The sequence below is a fragment of the Rhynchophorus ferrugineus genome, unplaced genomic scaffold (assembly GCF_030347505.1).
Source record: "Rhynchophorus ferrugineus isolate W39M unplaced genomic scaffold, kcgeb_rfMv2 rfM6, whole genome shotgun sequence".
Taxonomy (NCBI): Eukaryota; Metazoa; Arthropoda; class Insecta; order Coleoptera; family Curculionidae; genus Rhynchophorus; species Rhynchophorus ferrugineus.
Genome location: NW_027472585.1, coordinates 34,443,064 through 34,461,862, shown reverse-complemented (window position 1 = coordinate 34,461,862; position 18,799 = coordinate 34,443,064).

Below are 18,799 nucleotides of genomic sequence, written 5' to 3'. Positions count from 1 at the left end.
TAACTAAGCCGGCATGTTTCAGTTTGTTTTTCTGTTGTTTCTACATTATTCTATCATCTACATATTCTGTAACACTACTGTTTACATCTATTATATTACAGGTGATTTAGTGACACTTTAGAGCTGTCCAAATTGATTTTAATTCGTGTTTTATATACTAATGTGATTTTATATTAAAAAATATAACTATAATGTACAATAATTATGTTTATTAACGACCGTTTTCTAACTGCTATACTGTTTTGTAAATATAGTGAATAAAACTAGTTTATATGATACTTTAATTATAAATAATTTAACACATAATAGAGCTCATTTATTACTTAATATATAACAGCATCCTTGGCTTTTATGCAAATATATGCATGTCACTAATATTAATTTTAACTGTTCCTAATTATTCAGAAAATCATTTACCATAACTTGACATTTTACTTGTTAATACTTGTAAATTGCTCTTCTAAAAAAATTATATATTTATTATCAGTTGTAAAGTCGATCTGTTAAAATAACATTTTAGCCAGTATTAATTGATCCATTAATACAAAGAGTTCTTTTTCTATCAGTAAATGTCACCCTTTGAAATCAACATAAAAATAATGTCTAATAAACAATAAAGCAAGCTGTAAAATATATTTTATAATATATTTAAAATATTATATACAGATATTTCATATATAATTTTTGTAAATATTGAGCTTAGTCGATTGACTAACAGAACTTAATATTGGCTGATAATTTCTTTATTATATCGAGCCATAAACGTGGGCTCTGCCTCAAAACTCTTACAAAGTATTCATATAATTACTAATTGGTTGATTCATCAGTTCATTGAAAATTAATTACCATTTGCAATTCTCTAATACAGAAATGTAATTTTCAAAAGCACACTAATCTTATACGATTAATAAAATCCAAAAAGTATAAATATTGGTATAATGAATAAACGCTTAGCCATTATCCACTGATAAATGGTATCCCAAAGGACTCGGCGACCGTTCAAATCCACAAAGGCCTTTTGTGTTTGTTTTTTAATACATTTTCAATTAACAGACCATTTCCGGACACACCGCTAAGAATACAAAGGAAAAGTTTCAACAAAGAATTACTAATTATATTTTGCATAAAATCCTAACTGTTCAATATTTGAGGACTTCGTTATTAATAAAGATGATAATTTCGTTGTTATCGGAATAGATTATAAAATAAATTGAATTATATTAAAATATTTTGTTTATACTTCTTAAATTTATGTCATATTTGTTTACAACTACAATGCTTTTATATATATGTCATGTCAGGCATACGTTGAAGAACTCTAATACGGAAATGAGGCATTATTTTTTTTCTGAGTAACATGTCAGAGATTATGACAAGAAAATTTTACACGCAAGGGTCATCAAGGTCTGTGGGACTGGTAAAAATTGCCTTTTTTACTACGTTACGGTCTCAAATTACACGGTTTAAAATGTCGGTCTGCTCCGAGATGGGTCCAGAAAGAACTAAACAGAGACGGCTATATTAAAACATGTGTTTTTATCGCTGAGTGGATGGTTGAATGCGATATTATTTGGTAGTGCCACCGACAGAATAATGTGTGTCAGTTCATTCAAGTGGACTTCATCAGATCATAGCAAATTACCACCTTATTAAAAAGCAATAAATAAAAATGAAAATATAATGGTAATTATAGTTCGTTATGAATCGACAAGCTAGCAATCGTACATGCGGAGATATGCGAACAAATTGTGGTATTGACAGCGTGATTTTAATGAAGATCTTCAACAAAACTGGTATGTTATAGACTGCCAAAGAATCGGAGATTAAAACAAGTTAACAATACCTTCGTTGTATATCTGTAAAAGTTTATTTAGTATACATAATATAGAGATTAACATGCTTAAGCTAAGCTGATTTGCGAGTTAAAAAGCTCTAGAAAATTAGAAGCACTTAGTATTTAAACTTGAGATCACTTGACATATATTGAACTATTTATACAGAAGAAAAATTTTAAAACAAAAAGTATGTAAAAGTATACAACAGCGCAAAATTTTTTTTTATTAATGAATTCAATATATAGGTGTAAAAGTCAATGTATTATATTTCACTTGTATTGATTATTAAATTCCATCTCCAGCTATCACTAGGAAAAATTAACTGCACTCACTTAGAACGTATAGAGACAAAGATATAACATAATGCTTTCCAGCATGCTTTGTTTTATATATTTATACTTATCTAAGTTAACTTTAAAGCCAGAAATAAAGGCACTACTACACTATTGGTATGTATGTTCACAAACACTCCAAGAAATTTATAAGAATAATTTCTGAAGCACTAAAAATCGTCTAACTTTGTCCACTTTGCTACCGTATTTATTATATTTACCGAAAACTGAAAATGTCTTTTCATGCCGTACACATGGTGTGTAAGTTACGATCTGCAAAAATACAGTATTATAATTTACATATTTTTTCAAATGTTGAATTTTATGTCTGCAAAAAGTGTACCGTTTTCTAGTAAAGATTGCAGTGAGCACAAAGAAAATCCAATGCAAAGAAAATCAATAATCAAATGGCTAAATCTATTTGGTCGTCAGACCCATGCTCTGTTTCTGTGTCATATATTATGAAATGCGTTAGTATGAAAAGCCTCACAGTCGCCGCCTCGAAGTGCTGAAACTTTTTTGGTGCGATAGAACTGCATTCATCGTACTCTCCAGACCCAACTCAATCAGACTACCAACTATTCACATCGAAAAAGCTGAATAATGGCTCGAGGAATGGTTTAAATGAAACGAGAAATCCTTCGATTGGAATAGCGTCCATAAAGTTCTCGAAAGACGGGCAAAATGTACAATAGCCAGTATTTTGAATTAACACATTTTAATTATCCATTTTAAACAACGTATTTTCTTTAACGAGAAAATCAGAAAGCGATTACCGACATATCTGGTAGTTATAGGAAATGTTGTAAAATAAGTGTAAATATAAATAATAGTAAATATCTGCAGTTAATAGAAACTAGGATTGTAATGCATTGTATTATGCAGTAGTTCCCGAAACGTATTAAACTCTTGGATATCTTGTTGATTGTCAGCAGCAAGTGCTACCCCGAAACATATGCACCGACTGCTCCGTACAATAATCTTAGCCGTTGTCGTTGTTTTGTGTCATAATTCAGTCTTAAATAGTTTTGTTAAATGTCCTTGCACTGTTCCAAGTGTCACAATTGACGAATTGGTCGATCTTAATTTATAAGCAGGCAGCTGCAGGGATTTAGATACGTTCATTTAGGGCTGTGCGGGTGGATTTTAAATATACTCTCGTACGGTATTTTCAACGCGAGCGATACGGATTAATCAGTTGAAATCGTATTGTTTGTATCCTATAAAATTATTACTAAAAACATTAAACGATTTACTACTAATACTAACTACAATACTAACTACTAATATCATTAGGAATTAATCTAATAAATTATTGAAGAAAATTAAAAAAAATTAAGAATTTTAAGCTCCCCGCGACAACAATAACTAATTTAACAATACAGAAATTGAATATCCTACAGAAATTCAATTATTTATGAATATAAGTTTAAAGCCTAGAGAATATTATATCGAAATCGTAAAGGTGTAGGAAGTATGTATACGTAAAGGTGTAGGAAGTATATCTACTTGTATAAAAACGATGATTTCTCGGTTTTGTCTTAAAGACAATCAACATGAAATATTTTAAAACTTCAGAAACACTCACAATAATACAGGATTTGGTTTTAAAATATTATTCACATAAAAATACAGAACGGACTTAAAAAGATGTGTGTAAAATGATGGTTTCATTTCCTAGCACATCACGTTATACAAAAACCAGTCCAGATCAGAATCTAAATCAATAAACTATATTTGTTAGTCGAAAAATAATCTCAGTTTGAGATCAAAGCTAAGATCAATCAAGGAATTGGTTACGTTGTGCTAATATGAGGTTGTACTAAAACGTCAATTCGACTAGTAATCCAACTCTGCCAAAGCAAAGCTCTTCTGTTGGTTATCAAAGGTTATAGCTAGCTTACGCTAGTAACGTAAAACAGCATGATGTTCGAGGCAGCGCACTGGGACCGGTATTGTATCTGATTTACACCTCGAACCTTCCTACTAATGTTTATTCCAACTCGTACTATCTAAATAACATAGAGAAGTGGTCTAATAAGTCCAGAATAAAGGCAAGCCAAACCAAATCCACCCAGATTATTTACGCTCTGAGAAAATAAACCTGCTATTCAGTAAAATTAGGTAATAAAAATATCCCACAAGAAGAACAGCGAAACACTTGGGTATTTACTTTCGTAGATTAACTTAACAGCATATCTGGCATAGCAATAAAGGCAAAATAATGTTATTCAAACCCATCATCAAGCGAATCTGAGCATACGGCATTCAAATATCAGGCAGTCAATCTGAATCAAAGAAAACATATTCAATATTTGTTATAGCAACAATATAGCGACATATACATGCATCTAGATCTTGTAGCGACCTTGAGGCATGTCAAATTTTACATCGTAGTATAACGGTCTACAAAATACCTAGAAATATAATCTCAGATATTGAACGCTGGCGGGGTGCCAGCAGAGTCAACTAGTAAGCGATTACGAAGGTCTGGCAACCCCGAGACGTTGATCTCGGATATTTTTGATAGGTACTTTCGATCATTGAGTCACTGACCATCGTTCAGTTCAGACGTACCACTGCTCGGGGTTGCCAGATATTCGTTATCGTATTCTAGTTGGTGCTGCTGGCATCCCGCCCGTGTTCAATATCTGGGATTATATTTCTGGGTATTCTGTAGACCGTTATTCCACGATGTAAAATTTGAAATGCCTCAAGGTCGCTAAAAAATCAAAAATGTAATAAGAGATTAGGAGGTTATCGCAATACTTCCGGTATACAACACAGTCTTGGAACACATAAATCACTATAAATCCCCATTTCTAAAACTATAAATCATTTTTCATTTCCATTATGCGAACTTACGGAGCACCCCAGTAGAAAAAAATATTATCCGAAATCCTTACACGGTCATCATTATTCAACACAACCTTAAACACGAGAAACAACTAACGCCTCTTGTCATTTCAAAGTCAACACCTTGCGACCGAAATATCACGCCGGATATCGAAATTAACGGTAAAAAAATGATAACCCGCCTTGAGGGACCGGGTTCGGTCCAGATCCCATCGATAAAAAGGCGGCGTCGAGCAAAGGATTTGGTCCAGCGGAATAAAAAAGCGCCCAGAGAGAGAAAGAAAGGAGAGAAAAAAATGGATTTGCTTTTAAGCGACGGCCGGGACGCAGCAACAAACAAACTCCAGTCAAAGAGTTTCTCGAATTAGAGTCGGTTTTGATTTCGGCTCTAGCCGCAGGTATTCATTTTTTATTTAGGCCAAATAGGACTGACAAAAAGGAAAGTGTCTGAGGTGGATTTCGGATATCTGAGGGCTCTGCCGTTCTTATTTGAATCGGCTGGTAAATAAATATGGAAAAGGGCCTTTTCAGTTTCCATTGCTTCTGAAATATATATAGAATTGCAGAGATAACACTACTTCTTTTATGTATCTTTATGTATCAATTGTTTAGTGTTTTAGAGTATGTTTGCTCTAAATAACCCAAAACCTAATTAATATTATTTCTACTGTTGAAGTATCGAGTGGTTTATGTTTTGGGCATATTAAAAAGGAAGAAGAAAAACTTTGTATGAGGCCCGGAAAATGTAGTAGATGCTTGGACGACAATCCGAAGCAACACTCTAACGATATATATCGTTATTATATAAGCAATTTAAACAAAACAAAGTTCTTCGCGCTATTGTTAACGCCACATGGCCTATTAAAAGGGAACGTTCAGCGGACTAATTAAACAGTTTTCAAGGAAAGGGATTTTGTGAACAAAAAACCATCGAAGTACTATAACTGATGACTGAGACAGCGGTCCACTGATATTCCTGACAGCTGCAATTAAAAACTAGTTATCAGAGCTTTTTCAGTATCAAAAGTATTTTAGTACATTAACATTTCCAAATATACTTATTAATTTTATTTGGTCTTCTACTTCTGCTGTATTCTGCAGTATATATATATATATATATATACAATTCCAGTACAATTTCCAGTTAATTTTATTCAGAAATTTGCCGAAACAGGATGAAGTGGAGATGCATTGCGAATCACTATCTTAAAATCGCCATGTAATCAGGTTATTAAGTAAAACGTTATAATTTAGCCTGCTGCAGTGGCTCGTGTGACTGTAACGGCCATCACAACACTACATCTGAGAAGCAGAAACTTAATACAATTAAAAGGGCGTGGAACAGGAAAGAATATGGAACACTACTATCCAAAATGTTTTTAAAAAATTAACAAAGACTCAGTGAAATCCGGTTTTAAAATTGAAAGGAACCAGAAAGATGCATTGTGGGAATTTAACATAGAAATGGTGACGTGATGTGACAAAACAGTTCAACATCTATCTGGAGAAGTGAGAAATAAACCATAAAACATATTATAACAGAATACCAATAAATATAGTTTAATCAGGGTATAGAAGAGGTTAGCCAACCACACACAATAAAGGCAATAAATTGGATTAAAAATGTGGAATCTTTGTGATAGTGTGTCTTCATATACTACTATGACTATTTACTTTTTTATATTTTTACTCACATTTTTTACTTTTTATTTAAAACTTTTACTCATTGTATAGTAGGTGTTGTTTCTCCAAGTTATCTCAATATCTCTAAGCAACATAAATAATGTCTTTCAATGATATATTCTCATGTGCTTCTTTTCTGATCGACATAAAATAACACATCATTCATAAATCAAAATCCTAGTTAATAAATCAATAACTTTGACAAGTTTTGACTCAGTTTCCTTAACTTCATTCAACAAGATACCCAAGTGTTACGAGTTTAACCTCAATGATCAACTTTTCATTTCAGTTAAATATGTATAATCAGAGATATTGAGAGCACAAATTAATTCGCCCCATTCAAGTCATTATCGGTGTGTTAGAATTGTCTGATATCTTTACTAAAGGCTACAGGACGGTCCTCCTGCTGTTGCGATAGTCGCGGACTGGAATCCTCGAATTTGCCACTCGCCAGTCATTGGACTTAATGCTGAGGACCGTGGTTGGCAACCCACGTTAAGCAGTAGGTCCAGTCCAGATAAAACCTAGTTTAACAACTAGATTTATCTGAAAAACCTCTAAAATATTAAAGAAGAATAGAAACTTAAATGAACCCGAAATGAACTTGAGGTCGTAAACTAAAGTATTATCTACGGAATTATTATTTATTTTAATTCATTAATTTGAAAGATTAAATATAAAACAGATTTTCATAAAGCTAAATAAAAGCTATCATAAAGATAAAACAGAAGTACAAGATAATATTGGTTTACGCGAAACTAGTGATGGAAAGTAGTTTAAAAAGTTTAAAGGAGTTGGTATCGAAGAAGAAAGAAATAGTGAAAGTGAAGAATACTGCGAAGAAGCCTTAACATTTGTATCAGTGAATGTAGCTCCATACCCAACGAATGTCAAGGAGTTTGTACTATTGTATCCACTACTGTGCTTAAAAGCAGTGGAAATACGTCATCTCCACCGGCTCGCATCTCTCAAATCATTTGGCACTCGCACATAGCAAAAAATTTCGGAAGAAGTTATTTAATTATAAAAGTTGTTGAACTTGAAAAATATATATATCGTTATGGAAATAAAAAATGCGATACAGTATTCGATCATATCTTGCAAAATGTATCATAATATACATGAAAAAGAGTAAATGGAAAAAGCTACAACACTTTTTTCCCACCTGTTTCACATAAATTTGGGTTGATGATTAAATGTTTGAGCGATACTGTAAAAATTAGGCGCACTCCTGGGTAACCCCAAACGATAGGCAATATTTTGAATAAAACACATATATCCCCTTTTCAAAATAAATATTTCTAGAACTACAAAATCTATTAATTTGTGTTGCGATAAAATGTTAAGCTAATCATAGGTCGACATAATGATAATAAAAATAACGATTACTAAAATAACCATAACAATAAATTTATAACATTAATAAGGACAATGTTCTAAAACCAACAGTTAAACTAAGATATTTTTAATCTAACTGGGACCGAGCAGGTGAAACCAAAAAAAACATCTCTACCTGTTAAAAATCATCGACTTCCTCCACATATTCGTCCTTGTTTTGTCAGGTGTAACATTTACTCAGGTAGGCATCAAAGTTATCGGTAGGCACCTCAATCAAGGCTATCTAAAGACCTGCCTTTCATTAGTACCGAGTTAAGAAGAAATAAAAAAAAACTCAAACCACGACTGAACCAAGATCATCAGTCAAGACGTCAGCTGTTTCGATGGTTGTTTTTTTACGGGGTAACTCTTCAGCCCGTTTCGGAAAATATTGTTATTTAAATTCGAAATCGGACTCTGACAGAATGACGCGACGGGATCACCTCGCTGGGGCCGCTATCGATGCATCTTTTTTTTGGTAGCGGCGTTTCAGTTTGGTGGCGGAATCTGATTGAAAAGGTTGTAAAATTTGCGAATCATCGATAAGGGTTTTAATGGCGTGTTTTTAATGTTGTTTTATGACTAGAATGGAATGAGTTTTTTTGATGAAGCTGCTGATTAAAATTTAATGTTAAACTTAAGTATACTGTCAAGTAAATTAGTTTTTATGATAATTCGGTAACTCTGGGATCAATACTAATAGTATCGCCTATAAATTGATGTGGTTAGACAAAAAGTAGGGCAGATCAGAAATTAAATTAAAAAACTGTGATGATTAGTAGGAAAATGCTCCTAATTTGACCTAAGATCAAGGAGGTTCAAATGCAAACATCGAGTTGTAGTAAAACATTAACGCAAAGCTGCTAAAACAAATTTCGATTAATTACCAATGCTTATCGCTACCTAACAACTAATAACTGTGCTATGGATCTACTATATATATACTATATCAAATGGATCTACTTAGTTATTCAAGATTTTCCTAAAACTATAAATAAGGTTACTAAATCACAGCAATATGGATGCACAGGAAGTCAAAGAAAGGAAGTGAATCAAACTACATAAATGTGTGTACTGCATCTAGCTTATTCATTACTTTAGCTTAAGTAGTTTAATTTAATTTTAATTTGGAAAATATATTCTGGCGTACAATGCTCGGAAATATATGCTCGTCTTGCTTGTATTGACACAAGTACAACATGAGCGAAAACGTCTCTCTACTACTTTGATTGCCTATAACTTTGCTCAAAGAAAAGATAAGTAAGTTTGGTTTTCATAAAAAGTTCATTTGGTCTTTTTATCTTTTTTCTGGTTTTCCGTTCAGCGTTACGAGACCCCCTTTGTCTTCCAGAACGAGGCCTGTCTGCTGTCGTACCGTACTGTCGAAAATTGTCGAAAATTAGCAAGTAAACGATAAACTGTGGTTTTATGAGGCACTGGACCATTAAGAAATTTTTTACGCAATTTCCGCTGAGTGGCAATAATGGAACGATTATTTTCAATAAATATTATCACTATTTCTGATCGTTCTTTTGGCGCATATTTATCCATAACATAATTTGGTCGTCTACACAACACATTAGTTAAAGCGAAAATGAGCTAAACGTCATGTAACCAAGGCAATTAAAATGATAGCGAAACTTTTGCCCCATCTGTTCCAACACAACATAAATTAATTTGAAAATTAAGAACAGTATCTAAGCATACCTAACGTAACAACTAATAAAAAAATTATGGAACTGGCATTTATTATTTAAACTGATTAACTAAAATGCGTTATATTCCCAAACTTATTTCGTCTGCTTGTAATCAATATTTATCTCCTTTAGAGGAAGTTCATTTATGAACAGACTGTTCAAGATCATATTCTCAAAAGGGCATCAAAATACCCAAATGTCACAATAGTTTTATTGGAAGCTATTTCTAATGTTTCTTGATCTTTATTGATCTTGACCTACAATATCATTAAATCTTAGAATCCTAAATGAAGATAATGTATAGACTACTTGAACATCTTTTTGAAACAAAAAAATTAATGTATTTCTTGCCAACAGAAACAATTATTTTGCATTGATTTTTCGCATTAACAGACTAATCTTGTAAAATTTACATTATATATTGGTTAACACTATTAGCAGAATTGATTAGAATAACACTTATTTACAGTTACAGTTATTTAAGAAAGTTCATTTTATTATTATTTTAGGTTTTTAGAAATTTTTTTCGGCTCAACTATAGAAACATCTATCCATCTAAATGTTCTAATATTTATTTGAAAAGCACTCTTTCTATAATATTCCCGATACACAGATCAGTTTTAACTTACTAATTTATATTGTCATTTATTTAAATTATAATAAAATATTTTGAAGAAGAATGACATATTTTCTTGCAAATATATGCTCAGATTTTATTTTGTATCAGCAGCGATTCTTTGTGTACAGGTTTTCGCATATTTAATAATAACGGCATATATTTCGTACGAACATATACTAAATTATTATAACAAAAATAAATACGCACCAAATATTTTATTTTAATATTTATTTTTCATTTACTTGCCTACGTCACAATGTCACTTTTTAATTCATACAGAATAATTAGTTAATAAATATTTGGTGAGCTTTAATAAAAATATAGCAGCTATTAATTTATTGATATCAATTATTGTTACAATTTACAAACTATAGTCTATCCAGTGACTATCTATATCGTTTTCACACCTTACACCTCTTCACTCACGCACTATCACTCAAGTTCCCGCAGTTGAAACACCTCTGGATTTTCATGGAGGTGTAGCCTGGTTTTATATTTGCCAGCGAACCTCTTATTTTTTTCTCTGACTGTAGGAATTTTCAGGTCACGATGCAATCTTGTGTGCATCATCAAGGTGCTTCCATATGTTGCTCTGAAATTTAGTTCTATACTATATAGCTATATTGGTTTGAACACCTGATTGTAGGTCAGTATCTTATTGTGAAATGGCAATTTGGATTTTCCTCCAAGGGGCTAATATAGCTGATTGTATTTTACTTCCGCAAATTTTTTTTGTCATGCTCCTTCCATCCTTAATTTGACATCTAAGTCATACTTAAATATTTAACACATATATCAGTCCAAAAGCTGGGTTACACATATTAGTAAGCTTTACTATGGCTATTATAGGCAGTTGTTTTTGGATATCTCCAGTGGTTAAATCAAATCCCGGTGACTTTTTTGGATTCAGGTTTATTCTCATTTCATTAGTTAGTTCTCTTGAGGTTACGGTTGTGAAAATTTGTGATTACAATTTACTACTAATTTACTTATTAACAAGTTATCATTACTAGTTATTGCGTAGTTCCTCTGTTAGCAATTGGGTACATAGACTTCAGCTAGATGGTCAGCAAAGAGTAAAGTCTCTGGCCCATGGTCCGTTCCTGCTTCTTATAGGTGGTATAGATGTTATATGCCTCTTAGTCTTCTTGATTACCCTCATAAGTGAGTAACTAACCTCTTTATATGCCGATATTTCTTGAATATAGGAGTTTATTGAACCTCCCTTTAGTTTTTGGATTTAATTTGGTTACGACATTATTTTTAAAAAGATTTTACAATACTTTCTGCAAATCCGATTTCCCACATCACTCATCAGTGCCAGAGACGAAACCATCCTTTAAATACTTGAATCAATACATTTTTGATGAAATTACTATAGCGTATCTTTCAGTTTTTTAAAATATATTTTAATACATTGTTTGAAATCTTGAAAATTTGAATAATTTGGGCAAAGCTAGATACTTTTACATTTTAGGGTAAATGATGTGGCTCGGTGAATGGAGGTTAAACGAAATGAAACAATGGTGTTTACATTATGTGACCGTTATTTATTGGCTATATAAAAATGTGAAAAATACAAATGATAAAACGGATGGCAGTGGTGTTACCTGGTGACGAGGCTTGGGCAGTCGATGGTGGCACGTCTAAACCAAACGAGGGTTCAGCACTCAATGAATCGCAATACCCTTCAATAACATCCCAGATAAACGTCTCGGGGTTGCCGCCAGCTATTCGTTGTCGGGTTCTAGTTGGCGCTGCTGGCACCCCGCCCGTGTTCAACATCTGGGATTATATTTCTGGGTATTTTGTAGACCGTTATTCCACAATGAAGAATTCGACATGCCTCAAGGTCGCTACAACATTAATCCAAAATGGCTTCAGCTTTAATATCTGTTTCAGAATTATTGTATTGCTGTTGATCAAACGAATCTGATTGATTAATTTTCTGTCTACATATAGCTTCACATAGCTTTACTGCGATTATGGAATTGTGACTGAAATATGTGATTTTCTTTTATATTTCAACGTTATACTAGCTTCATGATGTCTGTTTTTGAATTCGTTCTCATTCACTTTCTTGGCTGACGAACCTACTAAAACTTAAGGATAGTTCAAACGTATTACAAGGGTTTTATTTGCAGATTTCGTTAAAGTATATTAAATTTTATCCTATTTTTCCAGATCCCCATTTACAATTCTCAGCTGCCGGCTAAAAATTCGCCGACAGTCTGTTGTCTTCACGTTACGCCAACGATATTTTATTCTGTTATGCTCGAGAATTTGATTATGCTCTTGTGAAATTTATGAAAACGTACGACTCGCGGTGTAAGGAACGAAGGACGATCCAGCACCCTCCGCCGTTCTTACCCTGTCCCTCTCTCTCTCTCGCGCCCTCACTCGCAGACGAAGAGCCCGCTCTCTTCTCCCCCTTTGACGCAGATTGTTTTCGGTATTGTCTTTGATTTAATATGATTCCGCGAGTCTAATTTCTCGCGGGAGATCCGTTCCGTGATACGGACGACAGCGAAAAGGTATTACGCGTGTCTCTGCGGATATTCCTTCTTAATTTTCAGATGGAACCGAGAACGTTTGTTTCGCCAAACGAAATAAATAATTAATACGGAATAAAATATTTGGAGGCTCATTGTTAATTGTTACGGCGACGAATTTACAAGCCCGAAAATGTTTTAAAGAGTGATTACGTTTATGATTTAATGCAGTTTTGTGGAGTTATTATCTAATCTAATTTCTGTGGTTTTGTTTTTTTTTAACTAAGTTCATTGAAAATAGTATGATGTTTATGGTGCCTGGTGCTATATAAATTCTAATCTCAGTGAGTTGTATTATTTAAAACTCTTGTAATGGTCAAGCATTGTTATGCAAAGAGTGACTTTGTGTCTGTTACTCGCTGTTGCTAGTCCTTTATGTAAGAATACGTCATTTAGTGTCCTTATGACGTCAGTAGATATCCTCAGTAACAGTATCATTTGGTTGTAGCAGCTCGTAAGGCAATATACCTTGCTCATAGCCCAGTACTAATTTATGACCATGATAATTCCGCTCCGGTGTCGATGTGGACCGCTCTCCTTAACTAATCTACGTTTCTTAGCACTTAAAATTATCGTAGTATATACACTTTTCATAGACAGCCACAACATGCTACTGAAAACTCTTCCTTTTTGCTGATAAGCAATGAAAGCACAATTAAATAAGGATTGATTGGTGTTAATATTATAAATATGAAAAAGCTTCTTGCGAAACTTTAAGTACTTTGTAAACAGAATACAAACGATTCTTGTTATTCTGGATTATTTTTAATCCATATTAAGATGAAATTTTCGCATATGTTGTCTTTTCTTTCACAGCTAAATATACCTTGCGATAAAATGGACTGATTGACTGATTCAATGGATGAATTTGTTGTCCATACAAATAATGTGACATCATATCAGCAATGTTGCCTTATCAACGCTAGTAGTTTGAGTTCATTTTGACTTTGATATACAACAAAATTCTAATCTAAATAAAATAAATAAACAAACATCAAATATAATTTATTTTAACTACAATAAAGTACACAGTTATAATAGTTTGTAGGTTAGGGTTGTGTTTCATTATATTTACATTGAACTCTTTTCCATACCACCTAGAGTATTAGGCGGGTTTTTGTGTGTATCCCCTGGAGGCCTAATCCACCTAATTAACAATTGTACATCGAAGTAATATACTTTCGTTAGAGAGTATATTTACCTTTTATGCTTAGTTCTTGTGCCCTTCGGTATAGTATTTTCTTGTAAAGACATTTTGATAACACTATATTTCTCCTTAGTTTGTTCTTTTAATACTTGTAATAATACCTTTCTTGATATAACTAGATTTAGTGACAGCATTCTTCTTAATGCATTTGCCACATTTGCAAAATAGTTACTATTTTTCTCTCGTGACACGTAAACAATTACATACATATCTATGTAGCATATACATCCTTTACGCTCTACAATAACATTTCCTACAGTTATCATATATTACTTATATACCCACCTTTACTTGTTTCCACTCTCATCACCCTGTCTTAGAAATTGGCAGCAATGAATCGTATCGTATCATCGTATCAAGTTTCATTTAAGTGAATAACTAAGCTGTTAATTTCACTTCTTAATTGTTCAACTTTTGTTGTCGTAGCATTATTATTATCATCGTGCTATGAGTGACCGTTGGTTCCTTTCTGAAATATTCATGTCTGATCAAAATACATAAATTGAAATAATAAGTCTCCCTTCAATTATTATACGCTTTTAAAATTTGTATTCTTTTAAAACCTATATCCGGAAGTTCCATTAGACCTCTTCGATACTTCTCAGACTAACAGTTTCCTCTGAAATAACTGTATAAAATTATATTTGTATTGAAAAAATACTCAATTTTTTATAGATTTCATATCTGATAGAGATAAGATCAAGCTGATCTTGATTCGTCACTGGCTTCATATGGGGACGGTTTTTTTCGGTGAATTCAAGATTATATTTTTCTTTTTTTTATATATATTTCAGTGATCGTTTCCATACTAACATTCAGTACAGCCGCAGCATGCTAAAACATATTTTCAATAAAAATCGCAACAAATTAATATTTAATAGTTATGCTTACTTTTATAACAAATTTTACTGGTAAGAGGGGCCCTCCATTATCTCGTTCCTTTTCAAAGTAACTGACTAGAGACGCAATCTGTTCTGTCTGGCTTCTTAATTTTCAATAAGGGTACTAATAAGCAGATATTTTTAAAATAACGTTTGGCGGTTTATAGCCTCTTCTCATTGTTGTTTTGAAGAATTTTGTATACGTTAGACAACCTGACGACTTTGGCAGGCTAGTTCGATTACACGTTCGAACTTATCAGACAGCAATGTGCTTTTTTCAATTAAAATAAAATGAGAAGAAAAATACTGTCTGATTCTAAAACGAATTTACAAATTACGGCAGGCAATACATTAAATATCTTGATGACATAAGTACAAAACTCCTTTGGAGAGACTATATAGAAACAGTTATATTAACTACCGGGTATGGATTAAAAAAGTAAAACATCATTCGACATACCCAGCTACCATTATGAATAAATTACGTCGATTGCTCGAGAGGAATTCCCTAGAGGTATCAATGGTACACATACGCTCCAGGAAAGTACGTACAAATTGTTATAGAATTCTTTTCATGCATTTTTTTCGCCCGTCTGCATGCTGTTCGGATTGTCGATACCTATAAAACCAGCCGAGATACGATCTAAAACTCGCGTCCAAATTAAAAATTAGTGTATGTATTCAATAGCATTTTTTTCTTCTCTTGTTTGAGAAGGGCCGCCAACTTTAACTCGCGCGTCGGCTAAAGAGATTTTGACGGGCGGTTATTTTGATGCCGAATTCAATCCGATACGTTTGGTGTTGTGTTAATAATTTATGCCGTCGAAGAATGAATCGCTTTGGGTAGTTCGCTTTAATGAATTCAAAAAGAAATCATGAGATGATTTAACTTTTTTTTTATTTATAATTATCAAAGAGTGACAGTGAATTAAATCTTAACGCTTTTTAAATTTATTCCATGCTTTATTGTCCTTTGGTAGCTACTATTTTGCCTATTATTGATAGATAAATCATAGAATACACATAGAGTAGTATAGAAAATACATAGAAATAGTAAAAACTCTGAGAGTTTCTCATGCGTTCAAATCTTAAAAAGTTATAGATTTAAATTAAATTATTTCCCTAGATATATATTAACTGTTTTAGTGAAACGAGTATAAAATAGAAACATTAACAGATTTTTCTCGATATCTTAAGTTCTACTGAACCGATTTAGTAAAAAAAACGGGTATGTTAAAATAATCGTAAAAAATTCCTAGTTTTTTCAGTCTTAATTTGCTGAATTTTGTTTTTCTATTGAATACAACTATATTTATTAATCTGAACTAAATGTAAAGAGTTTCACGAATCAGAACTACGTATATCAAGAGAATAATATTAGATTCTTTATTTAAGTTAAATTAGAAGAGATCGAACTCTAAAAGTACATTTAGAATTAGCATAACGATAAAATTTCTTATAGATTCAACTGGCTTACTCCAAAAAAAAACTGCCTTGGTATATTATGCTCCAAATCAGATAAAATATACTCAGCTCTCTCTGTAGAAAACGATTCTCTGGATTGTTTGTTCTTAATAATATAATCGTTCTAGATCAATTTTGCTATCTTAAGGATACGGTAAAAAGCTTGATATGGAAAACTAAAAAATACCAACTGATGTACATTACCAAAAGTATCAAAAGTCCAGTACCAACACCAAAACACTCCGCTCGCATATTATGATAAAGATTTAATACAAAAAGCAGTAAATAATAAGACCAAAAAAGTTATTTTAAGGATTAAATAAGGACCAAAACCTTCTAAAATAGCCCATTAAAGAATTTTTTATGTAACTAGTTTTAAATAATTATTATAACAGTTCATAGGTTAGTTAGTAATAAATAGCATTGAGAGTACATATTACTTTAGACTTCTTGACAAACTAAAATGCTGAATATATAGGGCTATATTATTAGGGCTGAATATCTGCCATGAATATGAACTTCAAGTATTAACGATTACATTATTTTTCAGGAACTTTTTAAAATTTCTTTAATTTAAAGTGAAATCTGCAAATGAAATACATTGATTGCTTTTAAAAGTATTATATTATGTTAATTTTAATGAAACAGGATGCCGCAATTGGTTCAAGAACGGCTAATTAGGCGTAGAATGCCGAAGACACAGTTACAGCCAGAAAGTGCATAAAGATGCGAAATTAAAATCTCACACTGAACTAAATCATCACGAAATACCAACAATATTACTAACAAAGTTATCTGCAGCGTGAAAATATTCGGTCACATCTTGCGAAAACCGTGAAAATCTCTATGGATATATTTAAACTATATATTATAATCGCTGTACTTAGCAAGCAGAGATCCTTCTGACTGTAAATTATTGTATGAGACATGAACTTTTACATTACTACTGGATGACTATAGGTATATATTATGATCATTATTCCCTATAAAAAGCCTCTATTGAGAAAAAATTAGTACACTATATATTAGTCAAAATATTTTCCATTACTGTCTACAACTTTTTCCTATCTTTCTAGTAACATGGTGATACAGTGCCGAGATAACTATGTTTCTTTGGCAACGATTCACTCAGCAATCAATTTTCTTAATTCTTGATTTTTTGCATTTCAAAAACATCTGCTAGTCAACCCAATCTACACCAATCTGAACAAGTGACAAGTGGGCGTTATATCTGATGAGTGAGTAGCAGAACTTTCTATTCGATCTGTATCCTGATCTGATCTGTGTACGTATTCTTCACATCTCCTTAAATGTCATAGAGTTTCATAAAATTTCCGCCTATTATTGGTTTATAATAGTCATTCTTTAGCTTGTTCTTTTCTTGCCCTAAAAGAAATGAAATCGCGATCTAAAAATGGTTCCAAATTACCTCTGTTAATTCCTGTACTGGCAATTCTCCTTCTTTCTGAATATTTACATACAAATATAGTGCAAATAAATCTTTGAAAACACTTAATTCATCATGTGGTAAACTGACTGAAAGTTTCTTGACAGTTTGGGTATTGACAGTTGGAGTTTTCGTCCAATACGTTACAAAACCAGCAATTGGGATATGATGGAGCAATATCATCATATATTTCTAAAAGTTTCCTAAAGCCAACAGATTTCGTCTCCAGTCGTCCAGTCTCAGTCTTCCAGCCATGGAATTATTGCGGTGTCGATCTTAAGTTGCGAGACGCGCAGTGCGTAACGCTTCTTATGGAAAATGATGGCCTGGGTTTTCAGGGGGTTGATTTGCAACCTCCAGAATTTCAAACACTTGACCGCATGATCGAGCTGCTTCTGTAAACGTTCATGAATTGTAACTTCGAACCTGGCGGCCGTGAAGAAAGCAGTGTCGTCAGCATAAAACGCGACGTCGATGTGCTCTTTTCTCGACAGATCTGAAATAAAGAGGTTAAATAAAGCTGGGGCCAGCGGGGAACCTTGAAGTACGCCAGCGTCGATTTGTTTACGACTGGAAAGTGATTCCCTGATCTTGACCTGGAAAGCTCTGCCCGAAAGATAGGACTTGATGAGAGTGGTTAGGACTTCTGGGAGGCCTAACCGCACGCACTTTGCTATCAATCCGTCGTGCCAGACCTTGTCAAAGGCTTTGGTTAGCTCCAGAAGAACTGCTCCAAGCTTTTTACGTTGGTCAAGAGCGTGATGGATGTGTGTGGCCAGCCGGGTAGCCTGATGGACGGATGAGTGGTGAGCGCGAAAGCCGAATTGTCCATCCGGAATGATGTTGTTT